Below are 10,865 nucleotides of genomic sequence, written 5' to 3' on the forward strand. Positions count from 1 at the left end.
GGCCGCCGCAAAGCCCTCAGCCCCACGGGCTGTGGGGCCACGCGAGCGGCTGCCAAAGAGCTTTCCAACGAGGCACGGCTTTCCCTCCTGGCTCTTCGGGCGTGGGAGCTGTGGCCAGAGCCACGGCCCTACCGGAAAATGCTTCGCAGACTGGCGTGGCGGCGCCAGGTGGGCGACAGTGGCGCCGAGGCTGACGGCCGCCGGAAAGCCCGCAGCCGCATGGGCTGTGGGTCCACGCGAGCGTCTGCCAAAGAGCTTTTCAACGAGGCACGGCTTTCCCTCCTGGCTCTTCGGGCGTGGGAGCTGTGGCCAGAGCCGCGGCCCTACCGGAAAATGCTTCGCAGGCTGGCGCGGCGGCACCAGGTGGGCTCCGGTGGCGCCGAGACTGACCGCCGCCGCAAAGCCCGCAGCCCCACGGGCTGTGGGGCCACGCGAGCGGCTGCCAAAGAGCTTTCCAACGAGGCACGGCTTTCCGTCCTGGCTCTTCAGGCGTGGGAGCTGTCGCCAGAGCCGCGGCCCTACCGGAAAATGCTTCGGGGGCTGGCGCGGCGGCACCACATGGGCGCCGGTGGCGCCGAGGCTGACGGCCGCCGCAAAGCCTGCAGCCCCACGGGCTGTGGGGCCAGGCGAGCGGCTGCCAAAGAGCTTTCCAAGGAGACACGGCTTTCCCTCCTGGCTCTTCGGGCGTGGGTGCTGTGGCCAGACCCATGGCCGTACCGGAAAATGCTTCGCAGGCTGGCGCGGCGGCACCAGGTGGGCGCCGGTGGCGCCGAGGCTGAGGGCCGCCTCAAAGCCCGTAGCCCCACGGGCTGTGGGGCCACGCGAGCGGCTGCCAAAGAGCTTTCCAACGAGGCACGGCTTTCCCTCCTGGCTCTTCAGGCGTGGGAGCTGTCGCCAGAGCCGCGGCCCTACCGGAAAATGCTTCGCAGGCTGGCGCGGCAGCGCCACGTGGGCACCAGTGGCGCCGAGGCTGACGGCCGCCAGAAAGCCCGCAGCCCCACTGGCTGTGGGGCCACGCGAGCGGCTGCCAAAGAGCTTTCCAACGAGGCACGGCTTTCCCTCCTGGCTCTTCAGGCGTGGGAGCTGTGGCCAGAGCCACGGCCCTACCGGAAAATGCTTCGCAGGCTGGTGCGGCGGCGCCAGGTGGGCGCCGGTGGCGCCGAGGCTGACGGCCGCCGCAAAGCCCGCAGCCCCACGGGCTGTGGGGCCACGCGAACGGCTGCCAAAGAGCTTTCCAAGGAGGCACGGCTTTCCCTCCTGGCTCTTCGGGCGTGGGAGCTGTCGCCAGAGCCGCGGCCCTACCGGAAAATGCTTCGCAGGCTGGCACGGCGGCGTCACCTGGGCGCCAGTGGCGCCGAGGCTGACGGCCGCCTCAAAGCCCGCAGCCCCACGGGCTGTGGGGCCACGCGAGCGGCTGCCAAAGAGCTTTTCAACGAGGCACGGCTTTCCCTCCTGGCTCTTCGGGCGTGGGAGCTGTGGCCAGAGCCGCGGCCCTACCGGAAAATGCTTCGCAGGCTGGTGCGGCGGCGCCAGGTGGGCGCCAGTGGCGCCGAGGCTGACGGCTGCCGGAAAGCCCGCAGCCGCATGGGCTGTGGGGCCACGCGAGCGGCTGCCAAAGAGCTTTCCAAAGAGGCACGGCTTTCCTTCCTGGCTCTTCGGGCGTGGGATCTTCGCCAGAGATGCGGCCCTACCGGAATATGCTTCGCAGGCTGGCGCGGCGGCGCAACGTGGGAGCCGGTGGCGCCGACGCTGATGGCCGCCGCAAAGCCCGCAGCCCCACGGGCTGTGGGGCCACGCGAGCGGCTGCCAAAGAGCTTTCCAACGAGGCACGGCTTTCCCTCCTGGCTCTTCGGGCGTGGGAGCTGTCGCCAGAGCCGCGGCCCTACCGGAGAATGCTTCGCAGGCTGGTGCAGCGGCGCCACGTGGTCGCCGGTGTCGCCGAGGCTGACGGCCGCCGCAAAGCCCGCAGCCCCACGGGCTGTGGGGCCACGCGAGTGGCTGCCAAAGAGCTTTCCAACGAGGCACGGCTTTCCCTCCTGGCTCTTTGGGCGTGGGAGTTGTCACCAGAGCCGCGGCCCTACCGGAAAATGCTTCGCAGGCTGGCGCGGCGGCGCAACGTGGGCGCCGGTGGCGCCGAGGCTGGCGGCCGCCGCAAAGCGCGCAGCCCCATGGGCTGTGGGGCCACGCGAGCGGCTGCCAAAGAGCTTTCCAACGAGGCACGGCTTTCCCTCCTGGCTCTTTGGGCGTGGGAGTTGTCACCAGAGCCGCGGCCCTACCGGAAAATGCTTCGCAGGCTGGCGCGGCGGCGCAACGTGGGCGCCGGTGGCGCCGAGGCTGGCGGCCGCCGCAAAGCGCGCAGCCCCATGGGCTGTGGGGCCACGCGAGCGGCTGCCAAAGAGCTTTCCAACGAGGCACGGCTTTCCCTCCTGGCTCTTCGGGCGTGGGAGCTGTCGCCAGAGCCGCGGCCCTACCGGAAAATGCTTCGCAGGCTGGTGCGGCGGCGCCACGAGGGCGCCGGTGGCGCCGAGGCTGACGGCCGCCGCAAAGCCCGCAGCCCCACGGGCTGTGGGGCCACGCGAGCGGCTGCCAAAGAGCTTTCCAAGGAGACACGGCTTTCCCTCCTGGCTCTTCGGGCGTGGGTGCTGTGGCCAGAGCCACGGCCCTACCGGAAAATGCTTCGCAGGCTGGCGCGGCAGCGCCACGTGGGCACCAGTGTCGCCGAGGCTGACGGCCGCCGCAAAGCCCGTAGCCCCACGGGCTGTGGGGCCACGCGAGCGGCTGCCAAAGAGCTTTCCAACGAGGCACGGCTTTCCCTCCTGGCTCTTCAGGCGTGGGAGCTGTCGCCAGAGCCGCGGCCCTACCGGAAAATGCTTCGCAGGCTGGTGCGGCGGCACCACATGGGCGCCGGTGTCGCCGAGGCTGACGGCCGCCGCAAAGCCCGCAGCCCCACGGGCTGTGGGGCCACGCGAGCAGCTGCCTAAGAGCTTTCCAACGAGGCACGGCTTTCCCTCCTGGCTCTTCGGGCGTGGGAGCTGTGGCCAGAGCCCCGGTCCTACCGGAAAATGCTTCGGGGGCTAGCGCGGCGGCGCCAGGTGAGCGCCGGTGGCGCCGAGGCTGACGGCCGCCGGAAAGCCCGCAGCCCCACAGGCTGTGGGGCCACGCGAACATCTCCCAAAGACCTTTCCAACGAGGCACGGCTTTCCCTCCTGGCTCTTTGGGCGTGGGAGCTGTGGCCAGAGCCGCGGCCCTACCGGAAAATGCTTCGCAGGCTGGCGCGGCGGCACCAGGTGGGCGCCGGTGGCGCCGAGGCTGACGGCCGCTGCAAAGCCCGCAGCCCCACGGGCTGTGGGGCCACGCGAGCGGCTGCCAAAGAGCTTTCCAACGAGGCACGGCTTTCCCTCCTGGCTCTTCGGGCGTGGGAGCTGTGGCCAGAGCCGCGGCCCTACCGGAAAATGCTTCGCAGACTGGCGTGGCGGCGCCAGGTGGGCGCCAGTGGCGCCGAGGCTGACGGCCGCCGGAAAGCCCGCAGCCGCATGGGCTGTGGGGCCACGCGAGCGGCTGCCAAAGAGCTTTCCAAAGAGGCACGGCTTTCCTTCCTGGCTCTTCGGGCGTGGGATCTTCGATAGAGATGCGGCCCTACCGGAAAATGCTTCGCAGGCTGGCGCGGCGGCGCAACGTGGGAGCCGGTGGCGCCGACGCTGACGGCCGCCGCAAAGCCCGCAGCCCCACGGGCTGTGGGGCCACACGAGCGGCTGCCAAAGAGCTTTCCAACGAGGCACGGCTTTCCCTCCTGGCTCTTCGGGCGTGGGAGCTGTCGCCAGAGCCGCGGCCCTACCGGAGAATGCTTCGCAGGCTGGTGCAGCGGCGCCACGTGGTCGCCGGTGTCGCCGAGGCTGACGGCCGCCGCAAAGCCCGCAGCTCACGGTCTGTGGGGCCATGCGAGCGGCTGCCTAAGAGCTTTCCAACGAGGTACGGCTTTCCCTCCTGGCTCTTCGGGCGTGGGAGCTGTCGCCAGAGCCGCGGCCCTACCGGAAAATGCTTCGCAGGCTGGCGCGGCGGCGCCACGTGGGCGCCGGTGTCGCCGAGGCTGACGGCCGCCGCAAAGCGCACAGCCCCACGGGCTGTGGGGCCACGCGAGCGGCTGCCAAAGAGCTTTCCAACGAGGCACGGCTTTCCCTCCTGGCTCTTCGGGCGTGGGAGCTGTCGCCAGAGCCGCGGCCCTACCGGAAAATGCTTCGCAGGCTGGTGCGGCGGCGCCACGAGGGCGCCGGTGGCGCCGAGGCTGACGGCCGCCGCAAAGCCCGCAGCCCCACGGGCTGTGGGGCCACGCGAGCGGCTGCCAAAGAGCTTTCCAAAGAGGCACGGCTTTCCCTCCTGGCTCGTCGGGCGTGGGAGCTGTGGCCAGAGCCGCGGCCCTACCGGAAAATGCTTCGCAGGCTAGCGCTGCGGCCCGACGTGGGCGCCGGTGTCGTCGAGGCTGCCGGCTGCCGCAAAGCCCGCAGCCCCACGGGCTGTGGGGCCACGCGAGCGGCTGCCAACGAGCTTTCCAACGAGGCACGGCTTTCCCTCCTGGCTCTTTGGGCGTGGGAGCTGTGGCCAGAGCCGCGGCCCTACCGGAAAATTCTTCGCAGGCTGGCGCGGCGGCACCACATTGGCGCCGGTGGCGCCGAGGCTGACGGCCGCCGCAAAGCCCGCAGCCCCACAAGCTGTGGGGCCACGCGAGCGGCTGCCAAAGAGCTTTCCAAGGAGGCACGGCTTTCCCTCCTGGCTCTTTGGGCGTGGGAGCTGTGGCCAGAGCCGCGGCCCTACCGGAAAATGCTTTGGGGGCTAGCGCGGCGGCGCCAGGTGGGCGCCGGTGGCGCCGAGGCTGACGGCCGCCGCAAAGCCCGCAGCCCCACGGGTTGTGGGGCCACGTGAGTGGCTGCCAAAGAGCTTTCCAATGAGGCACGGCTTTCCCTCCTGGCTCTTTGGGCGTGGGAGCTGTCGCCAGAGACACGGCACTACGGGAAAATGCTTCGCAGGCTTGCGCGGCGGCCCGACGTGGGCGCCGTTTGCGCCGAGGCTGACGGCCGCCGAAAAGCCCGCAGCCCCACGGGTTGTGGGGCCACGTGAGCGGCTGCCAAAGGGCTTTCCAATGAGGCAAGGCTTTCCCTCCTGGCTCTTCGGGCGTGGGTGCTGTCGCCAGAGCCGCGGCCCTACCGGAAAATGCTTCGCACGCTGGCGCAGCGGCCCCACGTGGGCGCCGGTGGGGCCAAGGCTGATGGCCGCTGGAAAGCCCGCAGCCCCACGGGCTGTGGGGCCACGCGAGCGGCTGCCTAAGAGCTTTCCAAGGAGGCACGGCTTTCCCTCCTGGCTCTTTGGGCGTGGGAGATGTGGCCAGAGCCGCGGCCCTACCAGAAAATGCTTCGCAGGCTGGCGCTGCAGCCCCACGTGGGAGCCGGTGGCCCCGAGGCTGACGGCCGCCGCAAAGCCCGCAGCCCCACGGGTTGTGGGGCCACGCGAGCGGCTGCCAAAGAGCTTTCCAAGGAGGCATGGCTTTCCCTCCTGGCTCTTCGGGCGTGGGAGCTGTGGCCAGAGCCGCGGCCCTACCGGAAAATGCTTCGCAGGCTGGCGCGGCGGCGCCAGGTGGGCGCTGGTGGCGCCGAGGCTGACGGCCGCCGCAAAGCCCGCAGCCCCACGGGCTGTGGGGCCACGCGAGCGGCTGCCAAAGAGCTTTCCAACAAGGCACGGCTTTCCCTCCTGGCTCTTCTGGCGTGGGAGCTGTGGCTAGAGCCGCGGCCCTACAGGAAAATGCTTCGCACGCTGGCGCGGCTGCGTCAGGTGGGCGACGGTGTCGCCGAGGCTGACGGCCGCCCCAAAGCCCGCAGACCCACGTGCTGTGAGGCCACGCGAGCGGCTGCCTAAGAGCTTTCCAACGAGGCATGGATTTCCCTCCTGGCTCTTCGGGCGTGGGAGCTGTCGCCAGAGCCGCGGCCCTACCGGAAAATGCTTCGCAGGCTGGTGCAGCGGCGCCATGTGGGCGCCGGTCGCGCCGAGGCTGACGGCCACCGCAAAGCCCGCACCCCCACGGGCTGTGGGGCCACGCGAGCGGCTGCCAAAGAGCTTTTCAACGAGGCACGGCTTTCCCTCCTGGCTCTTCGGGCGTGGGAGCTGTGGTCAGAGCCGCGGCCCTACCGGAAAATGCTTCGGGGGCTGGCGCGGTGGCGCCAGGTGAGCGCCGGTGGCGCCGAGGCTGACGGCCGCCGGAAAGCCCGCAGCCCCACGGGCTGTGGGGCCATGCGAGCGGCTGCCAAAGAGCTTTCCAACGAGGCACGGCTTTCCCTCCTGGCTCTTCAGGCGTGGGAGCTGTGGCCAGAGCCGCGGCCCTACCGGAAAATGCTTCGCAGGCTGCCGCGGTGACTCCACGTGGGCGCCGGTGGCACCGAGGCTGACGGCCGCCGCAAAGCCCGCAGCCCCACAGGCTGTGGGGCCACGCGAGCGGCTGCCAAAGTGCTTTCCAAGGAGGCATGGCTTTCCCTCCTGGCTCTTCGGGCATGGGAGCTGTGGCCAGAGCCGCGGCCCTACCGGAAAATTCTTCGCAGGCTGGCGCGGCGGCACCACATGGGCGCCGGTGGCGCCGAGGCTGACGGCCGCCGCAAAGCCCACAGCCGCACAAGCTGTGGGGCCACGCGAGCGGCTGCCAAAGAGCTTTCCAAGGAGGCACGGCTTTCCCTCCTGGCTCTTTGGGCGTGGGAGCTGTGGCCAGAGCCGCGGCCCTACCGGAAAATGCTTCAGGGGCTAGCGCGGCGGCGCCAGGTGGGCGCCGGTGGCGCCGAGGCTGACGGCCGCCGCAAAGCCCGCAGCCCCACGGGTTGTGGGGCCACGTGAGTGGCTGCCAAAGAGCTTTCCAACGAGGCACGGCTTTCCCTCCTGGCTCTTCGGGCGTGGGACCTTCGCCAGAGATGCGGCCCGACCGGAAAATGCTTCGCAGGCTGGCGCGGCGGCGCAACGTGGGTGCCGGTGGCGCCGAGGCTGACGGCCGCCGCAAAGTCCGCAGCCCCACGGGCTGTGGGGCCACGCGAGCGGCTGCCAAAGAGCTTTCCAACGAGGCACGGCTTTCCCTCCTGGCTCTTCGGGCGTGGGAGCTGTCGCCAGAGCCGCGGCCCTACCGGAAAATGCTTCGCAGGCTGGCGCTGCGGCGCCACGTGGGCACCGGTGGCGCCGAGGCTGACGGCCGCCGCAAAGCCCGCACCCCCACGGGCTGTGGGGCCACGCGAGCGGCTGCCAAAGAGCTTTCCAACGAGGCACAGCTTTCCCTCCTGGCTCTTCGGGCGTGGGAGCCGTGGCTAGAGCCGCGGCCCTACCGGAAAATGCTTCGCAGGCTGGTGCACCGGCGCCACGTGGGCGCCGGTGGCGCCGAGGCTGACGGCCGCCGCAAAGCCTGCAGCCCCACGGGCTGTGGGGCCACGCGACCGGCTGCCAAAGGGCTTTCCAACGAGGCACGGCTTTCCCTCCTGGCTCTTTGGCCGTGGGAGCTGTGGCCAGAACCGCGGCCCTACCGGAAAATGCTTCGCAGGCTGGCGCGGTGGCGTCACGTGGGCGCCAATGGCGCCGAGGCTGACGGCCGCCGCAAAGCCCGCAGCCCCACGGGCTGTGGGGCCACGCAAGTGGCTGCCAAAGAGCTTTCCAACGAGGCACGGCTTTCCCTCCTGGCTCTTTGGGCGTGGGAGCTGTGGCCAGAGCCGCGGCCCTACCGGAAAATGCTTCGCAGGCTGGCGTGGCGGCGCAACGTGGGCGCCGGTGCGCCGAGGCTGACGGCCGCCAGAAAGCCCGCAGCCCCACGGGCTGTGGGGCCACGCGAGCGGCTGCCAAAGAGCTTTCCAACGAGGCACGGCTTTCCCTCCTGGCTCTTTGGGCGTGGGAGCTGTCGCCAGAGCCGCGGCCCTACCGGAAAATGCTTCGCAGGCTGGCGCGGCAGCGCCACGTGGGCGCCGGTGTTGCCGAGGCTGCTGGCTGCCGCAAAGCCCGCAGTCCCACGGGCTGTGGGGCCACGCGAGCGGCTGCCAAAGAGCTTTCCAACGAGGCATGGCTTTCCCTCCTGGCTCTTCGGGCGTGGGAGCTGTCGCCAGAGCCGCGGCCCTACCGGAAAATGGTTCGCAGGCTGGAGCGGCGGCGCCACGTGGGCGCCGGTGGCGCCGAGGCTGACAGCCGCCGCAAAGCCCGCAGCCCCACGGGCTGTGGGGCCACGCGAGCGGCTGCCAAAGAACTTTCCAACGAGGCACGGCTTTCCCTCCTGGCTCTTTGGGCGTGGGAGCTGTGGCCAGAACCGCGGCCCTACCGGAAAATGCTTCGCAGGCTGGCGCGGCAGCGCCACGTGGGCGCCGGTGTCGCCGAGGCTGACGACCGCCGCAAAGCCCGCAGCCCCACGGTCTGTGGGGCCTCGCGAGCGGCTGCCAAAGGGCTTTCCAATGAGGCACGGCTTTCCCTCCTGGCTCTTCGGGCGTGGGAGCTGTCGCCAGAGACACGGCACTACGGGAAAATGCTTCGCAGGCTTGCGCGGCGGCCCGACGTGGGCGCCGTTTGCGCCGAGGCTGACGGCCGCCGAAAAGCCCGCAGCCCCACGTGTTGTGGGGCCACGCGAGTGGCTGCCTAAGAGCTTTCCAAGGAGGCACGGCTTTCCCTCCTGGCTCTTTGGGCGTGGGAGATGTGGCCAGAGCCGCGGCCCTACCAGAAAATGCTTCGCAGGCTTGCGCTGCAGCCCCACGTGGGAGCCGGTGGCCCCGAGGCTGACGGCCGCCGGAGAGCCCGCAGCCCCACGGGCTGTGGGGCCACGCGAGCGGCTGCCAAAGAGCTTTCCAAGGAGGCACGGCTTTCCCTCCTGGCTCTTCGGGCGTGGGAGCTGTGGCCAGAGCCGCGGCCCTACCGGAAAATGCTTCGCAGGCTGGCGCGGCGGCGCCACGTGGGCGCCGGTGGCGCCGAGGCTGACGGCCGCTGCAAAGCCTGCAGCCCCACGGGCTGTGGGGCCACGCGACCGGCTGCCAAAGAGCTTTCCAACGAGGCACGGCTTTCCCTCCTGGCTCTTTGGCCGTGGGAGCTGTGGCCAGAGCCGCGGCCCTACCGGAAAATGCTTCGCAGGCTGGCGCGGCGGCGCCAGGTGGGCGCCGATGGCGCCGAGGCTGACGGCCGCCGCAAAGCCCGCAGCCCCACGGGCTGTGGGGCCACGCGAGCGGCTGCCAAAGAGCTTTCCAACGAAGCACGGCTTTCCCTCCTGGCTCTTTGGGCGTGGGAGATGTGGCCAGAGCCGCGGCCCTACCGGAAAATGCTTCGCAGGCTGGTGCGGCGGCGCAACGTGGGCGCCGGTGGCGCCGAGGCTGACGGCCGCCGAAAAACCCGCAGCCCCACGGGTTGTGGGGCCACGTGAGCGGCTGCCAAAGGGCTTTCCAATGAGGCACAGCTTTCCCTCCTGGCTCTTCAGGCGTGGGAGCTGTCGACAGAGCCGCGTCCCTACCGGAAAATGCTTCGCAGGCTGGCGCGGCGGCGCCACGTGGGCGCCGGTGTCGCCGAGGCTTACGGCCGCCGAAAAGCCCGCAGCCCCACGGGTTGTGGGGCCACGTGAGCGGCTGCCAAAGAGCTTTCCAACGAGGCACGGCTTTCCCTCCTGGCTCTTCGGCCGTGGGAGCTGTCGCCAGAGCCGCGGCCCTACCGGAAAATGCTTCGCAGGCTGGCGTGGCGGCCCCAGCTGGGCGCCGGTGTCGCCCAGGCTGACGGCCGCCGCAAAGCCCGCAGCCCCACGGGCTGTGGGCCCACGCGAGCAGCTGCCAAGGAGCTTTCCAAGGAGGCACGGCTTTCCCTCCTGGATCTTCGGGCATGGGAGCTGTCGCCAGAGCCGCGGCCCTACCGGAAAATGCTTCGCAGGCTGGCGCGGCGGCGCAACGTGGGCGCCGGTGGCGCCGAGGCTGACGGCCGCCGGAAAGCCCGCAGCCCCACGGGCTGTGGGGCCACGCGAGCGGCTGCCAAAGAGCTTTCCAACGAGGCACGGCTTTCCCTCCTGGCTCTTCGGGCGTGGGAGCTGTGGCCAGAGCCGCGGCCCTACCGGAAAATGCTTCGCAGGCTGGCGCGGCAGCGCCACGTGGGCGCCGGTGTCGACGAGGCTGACGGCCGCCGCAAAGCCCGCAGCCCCACGGGCTGTGGGGCCACGCGAGCGGCTGCCAAAGGGCTTTCCAATGAGGCATGGCTTTCCGTCCTGGCTCTTCGGGCGTGGGAGCTGTCGCCAGAGACACGGCCCTACGGGAAAATGCTTCGCAGGCTTGCGCGGCGGCCCGACGTGGGCGCCGTTTGCGCCAAGGCTGACGGCCGCCGCAAAGCCCGCAGCCCCACGGGCTGTGGGGCCACACGAGCGGCTGCCAAAGAGCTTTCCTACGAGGCACGGCTTTCCCTCCTGGCTCTTCGGGCGTGGGAGCTGTGGCCAGAGCTGCGGCCCTACCGGAAAATGCTTCGCAGGCTGGTGCGGCGGCGCCAGGTGAGCGCCGGTGGCGCCGAGGCTGACAGCCGCCGGAAAGCCCGCAGCCCCATGGGCTGTGGGGCCACGCGAGCGGCTGCCAAAGAGCTTTCCAACGAGGCACGGCTTTCCCTCCTGGCTCTTCAGGCGTGGGAGCTGTGGCCAGAGCCGCGGCCCTACCGGAAAATGCTTCGCAGGCTGGCGCGGTGACTCCACGTGGGCGCCGGTGGCACCGAGGCTGACGGCCGCCGCAAAGCCCGCAGCCCCACAGGCTGTGGGGCCACGCGAGCGGCTGCCAAAGTGCTTTCCAAGGAGGCACGGCTTTCCCTCCTGGCTCTTCGGGCATGGGAGCTGTGGCCAGAGCCGCGGCCCTACCGGAAAATTCTTC

This window comes from Larus michahellis, unplaced genomic scaffold (genome assembly GCF_964199755.1).
Source record: "Larus michahellis unplaced genomic scaffold, bLarMic1.1 SCAFFOLD_37, whole genome shotgun sequence".
Taxonomy (NCBI): domain Eukaryota; kingdom Metazoa; phylum Chordata; class Aves; order Charadriiformes; family Laridae; genus Larus; species Larus michahellis.